Source organism: Penaeus monodon, unplaced genomic scaffold, assembly GCF_015228065.2.
Source record: "Penaeus monodon isolate SGIC_2016 unplaced genomic scaffold, NSTDA_Pmon_1 PmonScaffold_1428, whole genome shotgun sequence".
Lineage (NCBI taxonomy): Eukaryota > Metazoa > Arthropoda > Malacostraca > Decapoda > Penaeidae > Penaeus > Penaeus monodon.
In genome coordinates, this window is record NW_023643354.1 from 4,538 (window position 1) to 28,240 (window position 23,703).

A 23,703-nucleotide genomic window follows, 5' to 3' on the forward strand; every position below is an offset into this window, starting at 1 on the left:
ATCTGACAGTGATGGTATTGTTGCCAAGATTGTGCAAATATCTTTCAGCTGAGGGTTTTTTTGAATTTAATTTGACAGTGATATGTTTCAGTGTAGTTTAAATATGAAAAAAAAAATATATATTTTTTTTTCCCTCTTTTTTTCCAATCTGTTCTTTTATTTATTTATTTATTTATTTATTATTATTATTTTATTTATTTATTTATTTATTTAATTATTTTATTTTTTTTTTTTTTTTTTTCAATGTTTGAAGTTTCATGAATTGAAGAATTTTTAAAGCGGGATTTGCCTTTAAAGACAACCTTGCTATGGACTTGGGGGTTTTTATAAGTAAAGACCATCAAAGTTTTACTGACACTTTTTGGAAGCACTTTTTCAGGAATGATCATTGGAAACATGTGCAGGGGAAAAAAAATACAGTCACAAAATGGGAGATCAGTATTGAAAATTGTTTTGAAATTTTTAGTGCAGAATGCATTTTTATTGGTTTTGTAGCTTGATGGATTTTGATAAAACTATAGCAAAAAAAACTTTTCTTCCTGGTGATCATTTTATAGACTTGCGACACTGAATGGAATGGAGTCCACTTGTCTTGCCAGAAATCTTCCATACATCTTGTTAACTACTTTTCTTTTTTTCTAAACCCCCAAAACTAGCTCTTTTTTTTCCCCCCTTGAGGTCTCCTTCCCCTTGTCTCCCTTTTTCTTCATAGTTTCCTCCCCCCCTATTCCTCCCATCCTCCCCCCCCCCCCTCTTTTTTTTTTTTTTTTTTTTTCCTAATCCCCCCCCCCCCCCATCTCTAACCTCCTTTTCCTTGATTTTTTTCTTCCCGTTTTCCCCCCCTTTCAATTTCCCCCACTCCATTGTTCTTTGTTTTTATTTTTTATTTTTATTTATTTTTTTTTTTTATTTTTTTATTTTTTTTTCTAATTCTTGGTCTTTGCCTTTGCTTTCCTTTTCTGTACCAGATGGGTTGTTAATGAGAAGAAATATCGGGAAATGTGGTTAGGGAATCATTATAGATTTTTTCTTTATTTATTTATTCATTTTATTCTTTTCCACTTTTTATTTTTTATTTTATTTTTTTCTTACCCATTTTTAAATCTTTTATTTTCAGAGGGACACATATCCCCGAAATTGTATATTATCAGTGGAGCCGTTGGGAGCTTACTGACACAGTCTTGTATGTGTGCACGCGCCTCAGACACTCCCTTGATATTAGGTAAGGTCATTTTCCTTTTCATTATGTGTGGTTGGGGGAAAATCTGGTTGCCTGTTCAATACTCGCTACCCATGTGATCTGTTGACTTTCCTTGTTACACTTAGCTCTTTTGTCTTTGGGGCGAGAAGAGAAAAAATTTGAAAAGGCAAACAGATTTCCTCTTGCCCTTCCACTGACTAAGGAAGCAGCATTTTGTATTGGAAAGTTTAGGTTGGGTTATTGCTGTTTTTTTTTTTTCAGTTTGTGCAGGGAAAGTAATTGGAAATCTTTGTCACTTGAAGGAAAAAGAATTTTTTCATTTCCCATGATTTACTGCTTTAATGGTTTTATGGATCAGTAGTTAAAAGGGGGATCAACACTACTTGCTATACAGTCTGTACTTCTCTCTTCAGCTTACCTGTGTGTAAGAGGAAATAGTTGTTAGGATTTATGTGAAGCTTGTGACAAGTTAAGTAAAAAAAAAAAAAAAAAGCTGGTAGTATTGCCTTATCTTGTAGATCCATAATAAATTATTTTGTTTTGCAGAAATAGGCAGTTTTCTAGAAACCGGCATCGTAACTGCAACCATTCAGGACTTCGTGACTTCAAAAGCCACCCACCCAAATTACGGACATCTCCTTTCGCTTACTGGCACTGGGTATGACTAGATTCCTAGAATTAGAATTTTCAAAGCCTATAGAGATATTGCAGTACTTGAATTTTCTATACCCTCCTTCCCCCCACCCTTGTTACTATTACTTGATTAGGTGTCTGTAATAAATATTAAACCACTTTGTAGAAGTATACTAAACATATTTTTCATTGCAGCTGCAGTTCTAGAGGGTTTTGCATCATGTGCCTTTTATATTGTGTACTTTGGGTTAATATTGTGAACTCATTCTGAAAAAAATTGCTTTAGTCAAGTGTTCTTATTTTAAAAATATTTTTTGTGATTTATTCGACTTGTGTCTCAATGTGAGCCCCTTTTTTTTTGGTATTAGGAATTATTATTATATATATATATATATATTTTTTTTTTTCTTGCAGCTGTATCGTGTGTTTTATTGGTTGTAGTAGCTGTTTTTCCATATACGGACACCAGAACCCACTTATGCTGAACAAACACAAAAAGGAGATACCAACTAAGAGACAAGAACTTGGCAGAAGCTCATTACCCCATGAGCAATCATCTCTCAATACTCTGAAAGTGGCTCTCCTTTGCACCCCTCTGTCACTGCTGCATACAAATTAGTATACAGGGTTTCCTTTTTTTTAACCTGTTTTAATGCGGTCAATTATAGCTGTCATAAAGCATGTGATCTGTGAGGTACAGCTATGTGTGTAACGCGCTAGAACACATCAAGTGGGAAGTTCACTAATATAGCGGACTCCTGCATCTAGCGGCCTGGACTTGCGAGAAATCACCAGGGTCTACGATGCCAAAAGATTTCTAAACCCATCACAGAGGGGTTCATGCTATGTACAAATTTTTTTTTACGAGTAGGGTGTTTTTGAGTTTCTAAGAAATTTCTTAAGGGACGGTTTTGACTGACCAACTTTTTCGTTGGAATCCAACGATTATCAGTGACTTGGAAAACCCACCCCGCCCATCCGTTTTGGTTACACTACGAAATGAACCACCTGCTCAGTCCATTGGATCGCAGCATCAAAACAAATCGTGTCCCCCAGTCCCTCATCAGTAGTTGCGATGGATTCCGTCTTGTCTCCCTTTAATATGATGTTTTATATTCCAAAGACATTTTCCCTTTGGGGTACTTTCTCTAAAAGAAGGTATTTGCTTCCGAATTCCACATTCTTTACAGAAATATGACAGAAGACATTCTTCCTCTTCGAAAATATGCGCGCTTGTTTATTTCGTCCGTCAGATGAGGATACAAGAATTATTGCATTGTTTTTCTTTTATTTTTTTAAATCATTAAAATAAGTATATATATGATAATTTACAATTATAATTAATAATTGTAATTTTTTTTATATATATATTAAATTTTAATGCATAAATATATAATTTGACTAGTGGCCATGTATACTATAGACTCTCAACGATATGACTTTTCCACTGGAACATCGATGGATCGCAGGGTTTCCCATTGCTTCAGACGAGTAGGCCAAAAACAGTGGAATGAACCAAACGGTGGGCAAATCCCACTCAAAAAGATTAGATTTCATGAATCGAATGCCAGTGTAACCACACCTTTTAGATGTGGTAAAGGAATATCGTAATTCGTCATTCTCTCTCTCTCTCTCTCTCTCTCTCTCTCTCTCTTTTCTCTCTCTCTCTCTCTCTCTCTCTCGCGCGCGCAGCGCGCACATACTCCCTCTCTCTCTCTCTCTTCGCGCGCGCGCACACCTCCCTCTCTCTCTCGCTGCGCCGCACACACTCCCTCTCTCTCTCTCTCTCTCTCTCTCGCGTGCCGCGCACACTCCCTCTCTCTCTCTCTCTCTCCCCCGCGCGCGCGCGCACACACTCCCTCTCTCTCTCTCTATCTCTCTCTCCGCGCGCGGGGACGCGCACACACTCCTCTCTCTCTCTTTCTTTCTTTTTGAAGGATGGTTCTGATTGTCCTTGTTTACCAATGGAAATAATGCAAGAGCCCTTTCCTAAAGGCCCATCATGTCTAATTTCCCTTAGTTTTGTGCACTCTTGGTAGCATGTCCGTCACTTGCCACTCTTCCAAGATATCTCCTATTGACACGTTCCCATTAACTCGGCCCCATGACATGCAGTGATCCCCCCCCCACCCCAGTTACTCCTTTTCAACAGGTTAATTTCAGTTAATGGGAAATAATTAAAATCTTTTATTGGGGAAATAGATTTCTCTTGTTCATTTAAATTTTTTGGTTACTAGCAATAAAGGTAAATGCTGATCCTGTTACTTTATCTTGACAAGTCCCTTCATTTTGCTGTCTATTATTGTTGTTCTCATACATTGTAAAGCATAAACATCATGGGGACTACCACTTCATCTTTTTTTAGTAGTATTCTCCATTTTTTTTGTGTGAAACCCAAACAACATTGTCCTCGCATCTTTATCCACAATGTCAGGATGCTATTTAAAAAAAAAAATGTAAAGGCATGTTAAAATATTATGGAGATATTTATTTCAGTTAATCCAATACTTCCAGGGGATATCAAATGCTGAAAACCTATTCTTGGATGGCATGATGCACATAGTATTCTGAGTCAAAACTATAATTTGCATCTGCCACAAAGATGAAAATTTCCAAATTGTTACATTGTCAAATTCTCTTGGGTCGAAACCCAAAAGCTTAGCAGATAATGTATTATGTGAAAAGGGATTCTCTTAGACTGTTTCTCAAAGTGTGTGCGTGCGTACATGCGCTGTATTTATATGTAGTATTTATTAAATTATTAACCCCTTGGGGCCAGGTGCTTCTTGGCAATCATATGGCCCAAACTTGCGGGTATTAGGCTTACATGACAGCCAGTGTGACGTGCACACCTTGTAGGCCAGGGGCACGCAAACACTTGTGTGCAGTGATGAAAAACTGTGGCTTCCCTTTGCCATATTTTCTCTTATTCACGAGCTTTTTTAGTTTTATTGCCATTTTGTGATGTCTAAATTTGTCATTTTTATTTCTTTGTGCAAGGTCTCACTATCCAGATAGACTCCATATCTCAGGTAGTCCATAACTCCATTCAAGAATAATAAGTAACATTTTTTTCCCCCCTCCCCATATTAAGATTTGTCATGGTGACTAGGAATAGGTGCTTACTATGGAAATGTTCTCCTGGAGCTGGGGCTCATGGACACTACATTCTACACTCGTTTATCATGGAAATAATGCAAGAGCCACTTCTAAATGCTAATGATTCTAATCACCTTCCAAGAGGTTTGTGCACTCATGGCGAGTTCTTCCTGTCCCCTGGCCCTCAACCCGAAATGTTCACAATGGTAAAATTTATGTTTGCCTAATGGTCAGGTGATCCAGATTATGAGGATTAACCATTTTAAAACCCCGTGATGATAGGAGCTACCAGTGCTATAAAGAATAATGTGTCAGGGTGCATGTGGGGTTCCCTGCTAAAGGAGAAACATTTGGAAGCATCAGATTTCTTTGCTGTGACTTTTTTTCATAAAAAATGGGGGGGGGGGCCTTTTTAAACTAGCTTTTAGGGGCTATTTCCCCTTAAGTGAATACAGCCACTGCCAAACAAGGCACAGCTGTTTATTGTGGGACAACTTTTAAAATAGATTGACTGTGTTAAGTCTTTCTTGGTATGTAATTTTCTCTTTCTAATTGCCAAACTGCAGTGGAGTGAACAAGCCGCATGATATCCCAGTGGCTGTCTTGACCCAGTGACTGGCTTGTCCATTCCTTGTATCACCACATCACTTCCATTCACTAAACAAGATACTTCAAGTTGCTAAAAAAAAAAAAAATTGCGGAAATTTGTTCTTTGAAAATCGTCAACAGGAACCGGCAAAGGGAGAGAATACATTTCTGCTAATCTTGTGCATTTTATGGCCTTCAGAAGTAATGTTGTGATGTTTTTTGTTCTGGATGGTTGTAAAGTCTCATCTTATTTCACAGTTTAAACAGAAATTGTAGTTTTCACATTTATCTATTTCGCTTCAAAAATTATGAATTTACTAATGTTTATTAGTGTTTAAAGAACAGCATACACATTTGCATGATCTCCATTTTAAATTTCCCTGTAGATGATTTTACAACGTCAACCGCAATGTTTTTGGATGCCTTCTACCGGTAAAAAAATGCCTAAGCTCATGGCCAAGGTCGAGGGCAAAGGCAACGGAAATCAAAACGTCATTGTCAACATGGTAGATGTTGCAAAGGCTCTTGACGTCCTCCTACCTGTAAGTGTTATCAGGATTAATAATTTAATTCTACAACCTGAAAATTTAAGATTTTTTATGAAATAAGCAATGTACATGTAGTAGTATTGGCCATTTTTTCTTGAGATTCAAATTTTTAATTATCACTTGCATATTGTGTAAAGGTGTTTAGTATTAAAATTAAAGCTTGTTAATCCATATTCAAAATGTAATATTCACCGACCCTTGCAAGTACTTCGTTTGTGAACTTGGAGCCCAAACTCAGTTTGACTACAAGAATGACCGCTTAAAATCGTCAATGGCTCTCATGATGCTGCAAAACTTCAGGATCTTCTTGATGGATTTATTAAAAAATTTGTCCTTTGCCCCCGAATGTGAAAACCCTGAGACTGTCCTGTTCCCAATGTAAGTTTTTATGATTACTTTTTTCTTTTTTTTTAGTTTTTAACGAATTGACAAAATTGTAAGTTCTAACACATTTTGATGATCGAAAAAATCTAAAATGTTATTGAGAAACCTTAATGTATGTCCTTTCATTGCAGGAGAAGAAAGGCCACATCAAACAATCTTGTAAGGCCTGTGATATCAAGGAATGTTAGACATGAGGCATAAACTGACCACCTTCATTGTCAAGAATCCACCTGGTTAGTATTGTTCAAAACCAAAGTAGCAGTTCATACATCTACCATACAGCATTAAATGTACCAGAAAGCCCCTGGCAGTTGGAACTGAAGGAAATGGCTCCAAAACCACAAGTTACCTCTAGCAGTATTAAAAACAAAAACAAAAAAAATACATGAATAAATCTGCACTTCAGTTTTTTGTAGTGCATATTCTTTGACATGGGTACTGTTCATATTCCTACACATGTTATTAGGTACTTTTTGGTATGTAAATAATTTGAAGAAAAGTACCAGCCATGCTTTGCTTTTCTGGTTATTACAATGTCTGCCATTTTGGGTGGATAAGGAAATGTGGTCATCCATTTGGTTTGTCTTGTTAATAGGAGTGGTTGATGGAAAAAGGTTGCCATGAAATCTACTTGCATTAATATTTATTGTTTCCTTTGTTGAAATGAAGCCCAACCAAAAGGGTACTTCGCTCACTAAAGGAAACTCACAGTAAGAAGGCTGAGAATGGCCATAAAAGTAGTCTGAGGCCAGGGTCTCCCCCTGCTGATAAAACAGATGCTTCTGATGCTGACTTGAATGTTGATGCTGAGGAAGATGATGTAAGTGATATTTCATTATTATTGGTGCTTTGTTGTTGGGGGCCCTCCCCCCCCCCAAAAAAAAAAGCCATTTTGACATTTTTATATTTCAAAATAGCTTGAACAAAAAATTCCCTGACTATGGTAAGGAATATTTCCTAAATTAGGCCATTAATGATCATAATGCAGAAAATAACTGAGAAAGCAAATTTTTAATCTGAAAAAAATTTTCAGGATGAAGACTGGGGATTGGATGTCATGAACAGGCTGTAAAGGCAAGACAAAGACCTTGAATGCTGGAGTGAAAAAAATGACTGTCTCAACCGATATTGAGAAACCCAAGTGAGCGTTTGGAAGTATTCTTCGAGTACTGCAAGGTGTTATCATTTATTTCTTAGAGTAGATTTGTACTTCTATTTATTATGTTAGATAAGTATGTATCAGATCTTTCTCTGAATTTCTGACTCGAGTAATGTTCTCTGTATCAGGGAAAGAAGGAAGCTGGTCTGTTGAAGCCAGGTGCAGATGTGGCTGTGTTTAAGGACATAGCAGCTGAGCAAGAGGTTGGACATCAAAGAGAAAAGGCTGTTATGGTTATTGTAGAGCTGCTACTGGATGAAAACATCATTAAACAGGTAAGCTTGTTATAATAAGTTTTTTTATTTTTGTATATGTATGTTGTGTATGTGTATATATATATGTATATTTTATTTTTATATATGTATATTTTATATATGTATATGTATATGTATTTTTATATATGTATATGTATAGTTTATATATGTATATGTATATGTTTATATTTCTATATATGTATATTTATATGTATATTGTATATGCAATTTTATATATGTATTATGTATATGTATATTTTATATATGTATATATGTATATCATATTTTATATATGTATATATGTAATGTATAGCATATTTTATATATGTATATATGTATTGTATTGCATATTTTATATATGTATATATGTATATGTATAGCATTTTTATATATGTATATATTATATGTATTGCATATTTTTATATATGTATATATGTAAAATGTATATGCATATTTTATATATGTATATATGTATATTATATGCTATTTTATATATGTATATATGTATATGTATATGCCATATTTTATATATGTTATATTAATGTATATGCATATTTTAATATATGATATATGTATTTTATATGCATATTTTATATATGTATATATGTATATGTATATGCATATTTTATATATGTATATGTATTTTTTTTTTTTATAAAAAATATAAAAATTTTTTTTTTTTTTTTATATTTTTTATATTTTTATAAACTTAATAATAAATAAATAAATAAATAAATAAATAAATATAAATACGCCCCCCCCCCCATTCTACAAATGTTTTTGTTACAGATCCCACATTATCGCATTCTCTTGCTGCTTTTCACTCACGGCAACCCCAAGAGCCAAAAATACTTCTTGGGTGCAGTTGAAAAACTAATTGAATTAAAGAAGGAAACCCAACCCCCTACCTAAAGTTCCAGTGATATTTTAGGTAAGAAATCACTATACAATACCATACAATTCTACTAATGAGAACTTGTGTGGCGAACTTCATTTGAAGGGGGAACCAATTTTAAAGTTGTAATTCATGACAGGCAATGTATGACCATGATGTTGTGGAAGAGAGGTATTGCTGGACTGGGTAAGAAGACTTCAAAGAAGTATGTAAGCAAGGAAATTGCAGCTGAAATCCATGCAAAGGCCCAACCTTTCCTTAGATGGCTGCAGGAGGCAGAGGAGGAGGAGACCGACAGAAGAGGAAGAGGAGGATGATGTAGAGGTAAAATATGGGTTATTATGTTTAAAATAGGTTTGTGGCAATTAGTGATCCATTGGGAAACGGCTCTTATAGCTCCTTATGATGAAAAAATTTGATTAATTTGTGAAGTTGTAGTATATGAATTATGGCATTGAGAATAATGCTGTTAATGTTGTTAGTGTTCCATTATTGTAACCCTCAATATGCAAGTAGTGTAAAAGTTTGTAAAGTTCCCTTTTTGATGTGGCACTGTGTGTAGCATGTAGCAAGGGAAACAATTTATGTATTTAATTTATTATTAAATTAATGATAATGATTTCCTTATTATTTTTTTTTAATATTTTAATAATTATTTTTAAAATTATTAATTTATAAGTTATTTATTTTATTAGTTTATTATTATTGTTGAGTAAAAAAGAAATTTAAAAGGAAAGTGTAAACCATGAAAAATTTGAACAGTCATTGGGAGAAATTGCTTCCACTTTGGGATGCAAAACTATTCCAAAGTATGAAAATTTTCTTTATCTTCCAGATTGAGTATGATGACCGTGCAAGAGCCCAATCTCTCAAAGAACAGAGAGCAAGAATTTAGGTGAAGCAAAGCCCTTGTGGCTGAAACCCCAAGATTGGTGCTCCTGGTGATGATGAGGAAGAGGAAGATGACGAGAGCGACTTGGATATTGGGTAATATTTAAACCTGTAAAAATATATGTAACCTACTCATACCGGTACACAAGTTTCACGAATAACATATACGGTTTGAATTATTCGGTACGTTTTCCTTTGAAGAGGTTTGGTTTTCAACTTTCATCAATTTGGTAATCTGTTGGTTTGTAAGGAAGAAAGCTGTTTGGCCCACTCATTTTGTTTTGAATGGTCCTTTGGCTACTTGATACTTTATATTTCTCTTATAGATTTTTTTCAAAGGATTGCTATAGAAATCTGGAACCATGAAACCATGCTTTCCTCCAGTTGGTAAACTCGAATCTTGTTCCTTCAATCTTCACTGCCAAATTTTTAAATGGGTTCCAGGATTATTATTCTAGTAGGTAAAATACCATCTATGAGTATAGGGTTAGTAAATATTTAATCCTTTGGTAAAGAAATTTTTGCATCTACCCTTACTTAAACAATGTAAAGGTGTGATTTTAAAATTTTTTTTTAGAAAATCGAAGTCAGAAAGTAATAGCTGAATGGGTTTTCCTTGTGGCAGATAGAAGTGACCTTCTAGATGTTTTCCCCTTGAAAAATCCTGGATGTTGATGGGAAAAGGGTTTAAATAAAAGACCTTTTTTATAGTTAAAGAAAAAGCTTTATCCAAGATTTTGCTTATGATTTTTGAAATGTTTTTTGTTTTTAAAAATTACTTTAGACTTCATCACACAAAGCTTATAACCATTATCAACAAGCCTGCTGTAAGACTATGATAGTAGGCAACCTGGAACCATAAGCTCTCGATATGACGTCTCTAACTCTTCAAGTATTTGGTGTTTGGGACTCTTGCAATTAGTCTGCTTAATACAGTTTATATTTTAGCTCTTGTCTTAGTGTTCACTAAATTTTTTTAAATATTACAGCTTGTGGTTCTTTATAAGTAAATCAGTACATAGGTGAGTGAAATTTGATATCGGTTTCTAAATTATCTCAAATTTTGCAATACTATAAACCTCCCAGTAAGTGTTGCGATGGATGATATCTGTTTGTGTGTAGATTGGAGCATCAGAGTTTTTCTTGTTTGGCAATTTTCACTTTAGATAAAGAAATTCATGAAAATCTCGGGTCCTTCAGTTTATGTACATGTGGTGGGGCGGCTTCATGTTTTTTTTCTTTTTTTTTTTTCTTTTTCTTTTTCTTTTTTCTTTTTTTTTCAACCAAGACTAGTATAAGACTGTGATGTTTAGTGAGGTAAGAAAGGGGGGAAGTGTGAAATGATATTTTAGTCCCCTATCCTTTTAAACTAGGAGGTGCATTTCTGAAGTATGAGGGGAATTTGGTTGTAGTTAATCCTTTATTTTATGGATCAAATCCCCACTGCTTATTTCATGTGATAGAAAGGGAAGTATGGGAAGTCACTGAGAAGCTTATGTAGATGCACAATCCAGGGGTTAAACCAGTTACAAGTGATTTCACTTGTGAAAATATTGAAATGACATGGTGTTGATGATATGGTAGACTTCCCATGAAAATGGGTAATGTATGTATTCATAACTGAGGTAAAAATGTTACATGGAAAAGAAGTGTTTTTTTTTCTTTGCTCATTTAGTTTGTTAGATTTTAGTCTTGGCGATTTCCATTAAGGATGTGTACAGCAGTTTGAATGGTATATGGATGATACTAAAGTTCTCCACATAATGCCATATTAATGTTGAAACCTATAAAATTTTATTTTTTACAATAGAACTGATTTAAAACTATCAATTGCAAAGGTTGCATTTTGTTTCCTCAGAACAGGAAAAGGAAAATGTTTAATTATCCCAGAGAATTGTCTGTATTACGTGATCTTGTGATTGGGATAAAAGGTTTCAAATATTTTGTAAAATAGGAAGGGACTGACCCATGCCCAATGGATTGATTGTCACCCCCCCCCCTTTAAATCTTTATTTTATTCATTATTCTTCTTCAAAGATGTTAATGTATGGCTTTTTAAAATAATTGTTGCAGCATCCATTTCTCTTTTATTGACCTACTTTTTTTTTATGCATGATTTGAGATCTGTATTTTACCTTGAATTAGTTTCCACTGATACCCACTCTTTCCAAACTTTAATTTTGGTGTGATGTTTGAAAGGTCGTGTTATGTATGTATGTTGGCTGTTAATGTGATTAATAATCGAGGAATCTGTTTTTTTTTTTACAGCATTGTTTTAAAGGGAAAATGCGAAACAAAACCATTTTAATGTGGACAAATATTGCTCTATACTTTTCAGAAATCTACTTTTGCTTTGTTGCTCAGATTCTTTATTTTTTAAGATGTTTAAAGCATTTCCTCAGGCTGATGCGAAGAGCGCATCGTTGCTATTTTTTTCACATCTTTGTATGGGGGAAAGGGGGGCACAGCAGACAGAGCTTTGGGGTACTGACCATAGTGCTTGTCCAGTAAACGTTGTGGCAGCGGTCTACCCTGTTAACATTTGTTTGGAATATTACCTCCCCAATCCCTTGTTTCTTGTGGTGGGTCAAAGGAGACGGAGGGCCCCCGCCTTGGACATCAGCATTCGCCCTTTTAAATAATTTTACATGGTATTTTCTTCCCCCTTCCTTTTCCTTCTCATCTCCTCTTCTGTCCACTTACCCTAATAGTTCTCATTTTTACCCTTTTCACCACAATACTTTTATTAATGCTATCCTTGAGGGCTTCGCCCCTAACCCTACCCTGTCACTATTTTGAATATGCCGCTAAAAACCATAGATGCTTGATGCAGCAGAAATTTTTAAATTTAAAAAAATTGAAACGTTCACTTTCATTAAAGCTTGCCCAACGGGCACTGCGCATTTTTCCTGGATGGGGTCTTGGAGAAAATAAGCACACTTGCTTATTTTTTGCCTATTTTTTAAAAAACCTCAATGATTTGGGGAAAAAGCAATGCATTGCAGAGTAGTAAAAATATTTAAGACCGAGCGAAATTGTGGATACAAGGTCAGTTCTTGAAAGAAATTTGTGTAACGTCTCCCCCAATCCCTAGCCTGTTTTTGGGGGGTGGAGACCGGGATTGGGAAACCCATTCTGGGGATCTCCCCAGTTTTGGGCCTCAGCCCTCGACCAACTCGCTCTCCTGGTTTCTCCGACCCCAGGCTGTCCTATGGCCATGCTAAATGCTGAAACTATTTCCCCCTCCTCAATGCCTACAAGTACATTATTCACCCAATTACACGAAACTTCCAGGAGCCTTCCTGCTCTCCCAACATTTTCAACTTCATCACCTCTACCCCCATCCTCCCTTATTACTACTTTAGTCTTATTGTCCACCTCTCTGTAATACTACTTCACTCTTTCTTATGTCACCCCTCCTTCTCCCCCCCCCATCTCTACAAATATCGAAAAACTCTTATTTAGCCCACCAAAAAGTGACAGATTTTTCGTGATCCCCCCACACCTCCTTACTCTGACAACACTTCTCTTCCACAATGCTTCTAAGGAAGCAAAGTCTTTCCCTAACCGACCTGATCGTTCCTGTCTCGTTACAGTTTACATCTGAAAACCAAGCTACAGCATTATCCACCCTAACTGATCTCTCTGGTAACCCCATTCCTGCGAACCTCATCCAACCTTCAATACTTGTACTTGAACGTCTTCTCCCCAGCAAACTGCCCTATCTTTACAATATTGGTCAGTGTGTGGAGAAGACTTACTCGCCTGCCTTACAGCTATAATGTAAATATCATTACAGTGCTACTCCATTCCTCGTAGAGGTCATAGTAAGAACCCACTAACATTCCCCAAAATTATTTTTCCGTAGACATGATCTTCCCTTTAATGTTCACATTGGTGGAGAATCCCTCCCTGTCGACCACAGAAAACCTTCTCCCCGCCAGTGCCAAAACTGTTGGCATCAGGAGATCCTGCTAAACATTGCCGTTCCACCAGCCAAATGAACTCTGTGCGCCCAACCTGGTCATACTCGATCAAACTGATCTGCACAGCCCACACATGTGCCAACTGGGGTAACCCCCATACTGTTTTTTTTAGGGTTGACCCAACCTACAAGTTTGAGCCTGGGTGGCAACTCTTAGATTCAGATTTGGCCTCGTTTCTGCCAGGCAGGAAGCACATCGACGGGGTTTTTTTCTTATTCCTTATTCCCCCCCCCCCTCCCTCCTAAGATTTTCCCCTATACTTAGCCCTCCTACATCTTGCTTCTCCACTTTCACCTCCTCCCTTTTCCTCAGTCAAATTCTTTTACCATACTAAATCCAGACCCATCACTACTGTAGCCCCAAAACTTTCCCCTCCTTCCCCGCACTACCCGCAGCAGGCAGACGAAACGTTCCACCCCTTCTACCAAAACGCTCCCCTCCACCTACCTTTGCCTCTACTCCTCAGACACCATTCTCCTCTTCCACCCCCTCATAAGGAACCTTTGTCTCACAAAACCCTAACTAAAATGCAGATATTCAAAACTATCTGCTTGAGACCCAAATTGACCCCGAAACCCTCACCACCCTAAAATTCCACAACTCCCCGCTCCCTCCACGCTCAGTGCCCTGCCGATATCCATCCTCCTTCTACTCAAATTTCCCCCCCCAAAAACACCCCTTCCCCCCCAATCCCTTGCCCGTTGTTGTCGTGGGGGGGCTTAGGAGGCGGAGACGGGGACCCAATGATGGGGAACTCCCCAACCTTGGGACTCCGCCCTCGACTCAACTAATTTTGCATGGTCTTTTTTTCCTTCCCACTTTTCGTTTTCTGTCCCTTCACCAACCCTTCTGCTATCCACCTCCTAAGGTGTGGGAGAGCCGTGCTAAAAGGATGAAAGGCTGACTTTGTCCCAGTCCTGAACGGCCTGGGAGCCATGGGCAGGGTATTCCCCTGATTTATTTTACCTAGCCCTTACCCCTCAAGGGAACCCTGAGGGGTGGACTGTTTTTATCCCCAATATAAAACAAGGCTTACCATGGCCAGTAATGAAAACATATCCCCACTATTAGGGGCAATAAGGCTTGCCCCTTTATCAAATACCCACCCGATTCCCGACCCCAGGCTCTCCTTTGACCACGGCTCGAACACTGCAATAACTACCCCCTCATCAATGCCTACTATACAGTAGCCAACAATCAACCCTTTAAAGGGAAACATTTCCACTCTTCCGCATGCTCAATTTCAACCCTCTATCCCCACAACCTCCAACATCAACCCCCAACCTCCCTTATTAATACCTTACAGCCTTATTGCCACCTCTCCATAACACACCTCCCTCAACACTACTCCATCTTCGTCACGCCCCCGCCCTTCTACTACCCCTATCTCTACAACAATCTTGAATACGCTCTTTAACGCAGCCAAATGGGACCGTTTTTTTCGTGATCCCTCCCACACTCCCTACTCTGACAACACCCTTCTCTTCCAACAATGTCTCCAAAAACAAGTAGGTAAAGTCTCTTTCCGTACCCGGGACCCGACCGCTCCCGTCTTGTCACAGTAACATCCGAAAACCAAGCTATAGCATTAACAAAACTAACAGACCTATATGGTAACCCCTCCTTGCAGAGCCCCATCCAACCCTCAATACTTGCATTTAACAGTTTCAATCTCCCCAGAAAATTGCCCAGTCTATGACAATTGGTCAGACTGTGGAGAAGACCTACTTGCCTGTCTCACAGACTATGATGCAACACAGTACAATGCTGCTCCCATTCCCCCCAGAGGTCATCGAAAGAAACCCACTAACATACCCAAAAAATTCCCTTCCGTAGACATGACCTTCCCTTTAACGTCTACATGGGAGGAGAATCCCTCCCTGTTCGTCCATACCAACCTCCTCCACGTCAGTGCCAAATTGTTGGCGTCTAGGACACCCAGCCCCAAACGTTTTCCGTTCCACAGCCAGATTTCCCACTATGTGCCCAACCTGGCCATACCCGATCTAACTGCTCTGCACAATCACGCACATGTACCAACTTGTGGCGGCCCCCATAATGTATTTTTATAGGGGGTGTCCCACCTACAAGTTTGAGTCTGAGGTAGCAACTCTCAGATTCAAACTTGACTCACACTCGTTTAAGCCAACAGGAAGCACGTCGACGTGGTTTTCTCTCTTACTCCTTACTCCAGTAATACTGCTCATTCTACTAAATTTTCCTAACCCCCCCCCCTACATCTAACTCCCCCTCTTCTACCTCCTACCTTCCCCAATCAAACTCTTTTGCTATCCTAAACCCAGACACTCCATCTCTACTACAGATACTCCAAACACCACTACAACCCCAAAACCTTCCCCTCTCCCTCCTCTCACTACCCGTAACAGACAGAACAAACGTTCCACCCCTCTTCCCCTACCACACAATCACCTCCACCTTCCTTTGCCCCTACGCTTGAGACACCAATCCCCTCTTCCCCCCCTCACAAGAAATCCTTGATCCCCCAAAACTCCCAACCAACTCCTCAGAAGAAACTATTGAAAAATTCAAGATTACTAAATGAAAACTGACACTCAACCTCCAAATCTTACAACTGCTCCTTTCACACTCCAAGTAACTGCTGATGTCCATCCTCCTCCTAACGATATCCCCCCTACACCCTATCCTCCTAACCCCTCCCAACACAGCCCAACCCCGCCCACATTAACCCTCCCACCATCCCCTCTATCAAATTCCACTCCCCCCCTTGATACACATGTGAATCCCTTATGTCACAAGTATCCCCTTCCACAGACCTGTCTCCTAATACCCCTCCTAGTAGAACACCAACTCCCACACCTCTCCCATCTAGACTCTCGGTCCTTATCCCACCCTCTAGCTGCCTCCCCCTCAAAATCTCCAAAACGTACTACAATCTATATCACTAAAGTATAACTATCCTTCATTGGAATATTCGCGGTTTCCGCTCCCACAGAAACCCGACCTTTGTCATATCCTTTCCTCTTATAACCCATCTATTGTATGCCTTCAAGAGACCTTTCTTAACATCCTCCAATACCAATCCCCAATTATCATTTTGTCTCTTCCCCACTTCCCTTTATGTCTCGTCCATACTTATCTCTGCTTTCCCCCCCCTATCCCCCTTCACCGACCTCCCAACCTATCAGACATCTTACAGAATCCCACACTTTCTGTTTCAACAACCTATTCTCTTTCCTCAAACGCATACATATCCTCCATCTAATCAAACTCCTTACCCCACCCGACTCTAAACCTTTCACTCACCAATTCCTTTGCCCAGCTTAGACAACTAATCACTAACTCAGCCACCCTTCCCTAACATTAACTATCGTGGTAAATGACCTTAGATTTCTGCACATTTATCTTGCTTTTAACCATTAAACCCTTAACCATTAACCCTACACCCCCCTTTTTTCTATTCCCAAACACAGCCCATCCTCCCCAGCTCCAGCTCCCCTACATTAACTCACTCCATCCCTGTATCCTTTCCACTCCTTTCTGGATACACACGTGAATCCCTTATGTCACAACCCATGCCCTTCCCCCGATCCTCCACCTCCTGATACCACACACCTCCTCCCTCTATTCCTTTTTCACCCCCTAGATCCCTTTTATCTTCAAATTCTCCAACACGCAATGTAACTGTTTTTCACTCATAGATCAACTAAATTATAGCTCTCCTACATTGGAATATTTGTGTTTCTGTTCTCACAGACCTGATCTTCGCCCATATCCTCTCCTTACACAGCCTCCCATACCAATTCCCAACTACTAGTTTGTCTCTTCATACTCCCTTACTGTCTGCCTTTTACTAATCCATCAGAAAACACCTTATTTCGTACCTCCCTTTCAAAAAACTGTCCCGCCCGAGTTATTCGCATCTTTCTTTGTCCGTTGGATCAGTTATTTCAGCCTACTTCTCCCTTTCCCAACCCATTGACTTCGTTGCCTTTGAAACTAATTTCCAATTTCAGCCACCTTTTCCTCATAGTTAGTAATTTTAACTGACGCCCCCACACACTGGGGGATTCTATCACCAATTCCCGTGGCCGTCCCTAAACATTTCCTCTCCACAACTGCCCTTATTATCTTAGTTCTACACACTTTTACATAAGCACGCAATCTTTTTTTTGACTTGATCTCTTCTTTGTGCTCCCCTTCTCTCCATTCAGATTTCCACTGGTCAGTTTCCCTATAGTGACCACTTTCCAGTTCTCATTTCTCCTATTTCGTGTACCACTTCCTAACCCCCCATGCTGGTTCTTTGATAGAGCCGACTGGTGTACTTTCACCTCACTGTCTACTATTCCTACCCCTCCATCCCCCTTCTTATCCATTTCAGATATGATACAATGTTTCATAGGTACAATCCTAAGAGCTCCCTTTACAGCCATTCCTCGAACCTCAAGGCCTTATGCCTTCAAATGTGTTCCATGCTGTAATTCTGATTGTACCAAAGCACTTCGCTTAAAATGTGCAGCCTGGAACAATTATCGATACAAACGAGACACCCCTAATCAGCTATCAGCCCTTATCTCCTTTAAAAGTGCATCCGCCTGCCTTTGTCGTACAGTCTGAAACGGTAAAACAAATAGCTGGTGAAATTATGTTAACTCAATTACATCACTGACATCAGTTTCAGTTGTTTTAGCGGATACTATCAGGCAAACATCCCCACTTATCCAGCCCCCCCTCTATATTCGAGATACTTTCATCTCTGATCCCCTCCAAGACGCTGTTTGTATACACACTGTGTCGTGTTCGTATATATGTTTGTTTGGTGTTTCTCTACGATGCTTGAGGGAGAAGAATGCACCAATTAAAACTAAAGTAGGTTCATTGTAGACCAGCCCTGACAAAAATAATTTCTTCATTGTCCTGTAACCAACACGTCAGGTTCTGCCCGAGAGTGCTACTGCCAGACGTGTGACTACAGAGACAAAATAAAATATGTACTCTACAAATTGTACCGAGAATCTCACTCTTTACATAGGCGACATGCTACACAGCAATATAACTAAAATAATCTACATTTCACATGGTGTAACATATCACACAAAAGGCGGTGTATATATATACTATAATCATATAATTATCACAATATACGTACGATAACTTTGTCATTATAACCCGTATATGGCGGCATCACAATATGGCACTCACAACTCACATTAGCATCACAACTCGCTTCATTATCACAACCCACAGACGTTAATGAACTAAGTGACTATTTCAGTAGGTCAGTAGTGGCTCTCACCTGTCTCCAAACTTCTCTTCCATTAGACCATCAAGGAATGCACCCCTCTGGTGAGTCCTATAATGCTCCTTTTTCCTCCTCTGAAACTCAATGTTGTTTTACAGTCGTGCTGCAACACATCATGAAGGCCGTGACAGTATTCGCTACCGTATGCCATCTTTCATCTTCCTCTCTATTCTTTCTATTAACTATTTTCAACCACATGGATGACAGGAAGATTTCCTTCTCATTGGTGAGCTCTTATCCTCCCCTTTTTGAAATGGTTAACTTCCGATTAATGTGGTATCTGAATCACGCAATCTTCTCTCTCCTTCCCAGTTTGGTTTCCGCCATGCCCGGGTACAACTGACCCCCTTGCCCATTTCGAGACATATTTACATCTGCATTTGCACATCATGAATCCGTATTAGCCATATCCTATGAACTAGAAAAAGTATATGATACCACATGACATGACCACATGACATCCAAACACTTTCCTAGTCAAATTGCCTCTTCCATATCGTCCTTCCCTCAGTCTGAAGATGTCTCACAAGGCAGCGTTCGTTCATTTGTTTGAGATTTGCAAAGTTCTGGCTTCGCCCGGGCCTTTCACTTATGGCCCGGCCTGCGTCAGCTTTTTATGGCTGTCTCATTTGGTTCTCTGAAACTCGGTGCTTACCGTGGCGGTCGGGATGCCAGCAGACGCTCCTATAGCCGTGGTTGCAAAGCATCTCGCATAATTCTTTACCAGCACGACGCTGTGTTCTGCGGGCCTTGTCTCAGGAATTGCGTGTGCACACAAATTTTCTAAAGTAATGTACAAGTGTGGCGATTCGGCTCGCCACAAATGCATGCAAAACACACTTCTTCGCGTTTCTTTTGTTGTATGATCTGCCATGGAACAGTGGTAACCTAGGGCGCATTCTGTGCGAATGACTCGGTACCTCGGTTGTTATTTCAGAGTGCCAGTTGGTCATAAGCTGGTGGCGTTCTGAGTACCAGCTAGGCCGAGGGAGAGGATCGTTTCCTCTCGATGAAGATGCGGAGGAAAGAGGTTGCCATCACCGTACACTTCCTTCCGAAGTAATTTTCGGCTCGATGTATTATCATGGGAGTAGGGGCATACCCCTGCCAACTTCGGCAATCTGTCAGCAGCTCATTTCCCCTCTGATCCATGTGGGCTGGGAATCCAGTTTATGATAATTATTCCTACCCTGTGCAAGAATCCTCTGTGCCAGTGGAGGATAGTATTTAGGAGGTAGATATGTCAGTGGTAGTGAGCGCTGCTGAAAGATAGTACAACGCCCCTTTAGAGTCTGTATGTATGACCACGTGTCCTTCCCTCCGGACGCGTGGCTCAGTGCTCCCATGATAGCAAACTGCCTCTGCCGTAGTAAGGAGTCGTTGTCTGTGACCTCAATGGATTTGTGGCATCCCTTGCTGGAAGCGTCGGCTGGCAGGGTCGGTCAAGGGATCGACCAATTCCACCCGTGTAGTATGTTCTGCTCCCCGGAGGAGTGGATGGTTGCAATGGGACCTCGGGTTTATGCCTTTAGGTCTAGGCGGTGGGATATCCGATCTTTTTGGTTGCCAGTCCATGACCGAGAACTCTATCGAGGTTGTGCCCACGGCAGAGCTACGACAAAGTTCAGGATGGGGGTAGTCCATGCCTTGGCAAGAAGCGGTTTTGAGGGAATGGGCCTATAACACCATGAGCGTGTGAGACAGCCAGGAGTTGTTTGCAAACATCTCGTTATCTTGTAAGGCGTCTGACTATTTTATGCCTTAGGACTTGTATTCTGGGGAAGCTGGATGATCAAAATTTGTGCTTCCATTAGAGGATTCGTGAGGCTAGTGGAGACGGCTTTGCCTCCAGGATGAGGTTGAGGACCTTCGCCCACCTTGGGGGCACCCAGATGAACCCTGGCGCTTCGTTTGGACTGTCCAGTTGGTCTTTATATTTTTTCTAATGCCAATCACTGCAAGGGAGGCATAGTCTACAATGGGGCCCGACAGCATGTACATTAGAATGATGTTAGTACTCTGTGTTCTGGCCCCTATGCGTATTCCACTCATTGCTCTCATGGCGGGGGACAGTCTTGATTTTGTCGGTCAACCACGGTACTTGGACCTCCCTTCTGGAATAGAGGGTCGGTCTATTTTACCCCAAGTAGAGGTAGTCTGAAACATTCCAAATCCATTCCCTGAATTTTCAGGACTTGTACCTTGCACTTCTTTCTCAGAAGCCCATGGCTTTGGAATTTGGCTGCAGAGACTTTAGTCCTACCTACCACACTCCTCGGATACGAGGTCCAGACAACGCGGGCTTTGTTTAGGCAGTATGCTCCAGTGGAGAGGAGAGCAAGATCGTCTGCATAGATGGATCTGCAACCCCACTGGGAGGTTTATTGTTGAGGAACATTAATGTGTTAAAGAGGGCTGAACGGAGGCATTCACATTTCCTAGTGGCATGTGCTGTGATAGGTGACCTTGGAATTTACTAGGGCTGTTCTATTCCTAAAGTAGCCCTATTCCAAGGCCAAGAGCTTATTGGATTCCTTTTTGGATCGGCTCTCTGAATGGCAAGCAGACTTGCCATATTCAAAAAAGCCTTCTCCAGGCTCAAGGAGTATTTACCACAGTTGTGCCAGTGCTTAGTGCTCAAGCAGCTGTGGCTATACTGTGCGCTGTGTTCATGCCCAGGGTGAACCCGTGGAGGTGTTCATGAGGAGGTTCCCATTTTCCATCGGGAGCCGGTTCAGTACCATCTCTCGGCCGTCTTGGCCAAGACAGCTGATGGAGAGAGATGGGGCTGGTAACTTCCTGGCTCCCTTGGTTTAGGGATGGGAAACTACGGATAGCCCCCTTCCAACTCTGGGATAGAGTGGGAAGTTTCCAGGACTTGTTGATGAGTTGCAGGAATGCCAGCCTCACTTACTTAGTCCCAGGTGGGAAAATGATGGGGATAAGAGATCCATCAGAGTCTGGGGTGTATTTACAACTGGCCTTCTTTATATGCATTTCTCTTAGTTCCCTCAGAGAAAACGATAAACGTCTGAGTTATTCAGGTTTGGCTGGACCTTTCTCTGATAGAGCAAGGCCGGTCTGGTTGTAGGCGTTCTGTCTTGACTTTGTTCGTGCTGACAGGTGTTGCACTTGTTCTCGCAGAAGAACGTGTTGCACCAGTCTGTTCGACTCTGACTGGGGGTCATGTGCGTGCATCTCGGGGCTGAGCGGCGGGAGCTAGCTGACCCATTGCCATAGCTCTGAGAGGGTGGTATGGTTGTCGAAGGATCACACCATTCCAGACTCTTTCATGCCTGACTCTGTAGCAGTTTCTGACATCCCCGGACAGCCTCCATTAGGAAGGGCTAGGTTGTTGGGGGTTCTTTGCCTTTGGAAATGTTGTCGCACATATTACCTGTGGTTAACTACCTAATCTAGCGTTAAGTACCAGACGATCTTTGTGACTCCTGGACCAAGGCGAGTTGTGGGCTATGGTCAGTGAGGGCTGCCTCATCAAATGGCATTTACAAGTCGGGCTTGTCGCACTCCACCATTTTCACTTTGTGGGGTTGCATTGATCTCCAGACAGCGGTGCCAAGGCGTTCTGAATGCCTGCCAGTTGGCCTTGTCTGTTTTTCATCTTGGGATCGGTCGTGGCATTTCGGCTGGGATACTATCCATGAGTGGTAGTTATTGTGTCGTAATGTCACTAGTGACGGGGCTTCATCAAAAACGCTAGCCAAATCTCTCCACCAGGAGTCTCAGTGGCCAGGGTGAGGTCTAGGATCCTCCTCTGACATGCATTGGTCTTGATTATTGAGGAGAGCGATCTCGGAGAATGTTCAGGCACGTTGGCTAGTGGATGGCCAGCTGGCATCCGGTGCCCAGCAGGGAGCCAGGATGGGGTGGTGGTGCGGTTGAAGTCTCCCCCTATGATCACTCGGTCGTCGTGCTGGCAGAAAGCACAGACCTGGCTGATGTCTAAGGTACTACAGTGTGGCCGGCTGTACACATTGTTTTGAACAATTTTAGGGGCCCCCGGCCAGGGGAATCCTGACGCAAGGAGATTCAACATCTCCACAAGTGATTGGCTATTTGCGGAGCAGGGAATGTTGCTCTGACAAGGGTGATCAGGCCGCGCTGCCATCAGAACATGCAGCATGAAGACATGATACCCGGAGAGCGAACAGGTTCCACTGTTTAATGGCTCATGGAGCATGACATGTCGATGCTCCTTGACGCACTATTGCGTGGAGGATGGCAGTCCTTGTGGAGAAGCCATTAGATGTTCCACTGCATAATGTTTAGATTGCGTTGCCATGATGTTAATAGATGATAGTTTTACATCAGAGGACATCCCGTATTCGGATGACTAGTTTCAGGTTTGACAACTCCATTGCGAAGTCCTCGCTGGTTAAGGGGTCTTCTTCAGATTGTCAGGCTATCCTGGTCATGGGGGGTGGAGAGCTTTGGTAAGCTCGACCTTCGGTATTTGCGCTTTTCTCTGTCAAGGCTGTGGTGTGGCATCCTTTGATGGCCTTGCTGTGCAAGGTCAGCTGTTCTGATTCTGGTCTGCACTGAATCAGCCGGTTAGGCTCTGACTGTGAGGGCATGGCAGGGTTGGAGTGGGTGAGGGGAGTCTCGTCCTGGGTGAGGGTGAGGATGGGGCTGGTTTGGCCCCTTTCCAGCTCCTCCCTTTAGGACTGCGACAAATCTGGGTCATTGCCCGTCTTGGCGACCACGACTGCCTTCTCGGCCTCTCAAACTCGTCCGTCTACAGCATTCAGCAGGACGACATG

The 23,703-nt window shown here is 40.9% G+C and overlaps 1 pseudogene; it reads left to right on the top strand.

The window, feature by feature from the left end:
* The first annotated feature begins 4,935 nt into the window (after positions 1 to 4,935).
* Positions 4,936 to 9,770, top strand: LOC119569341 (annotated as a pseudogene).
* Positions 9,771 to 23,703: the final 13,933 nt, after the last annotated feature.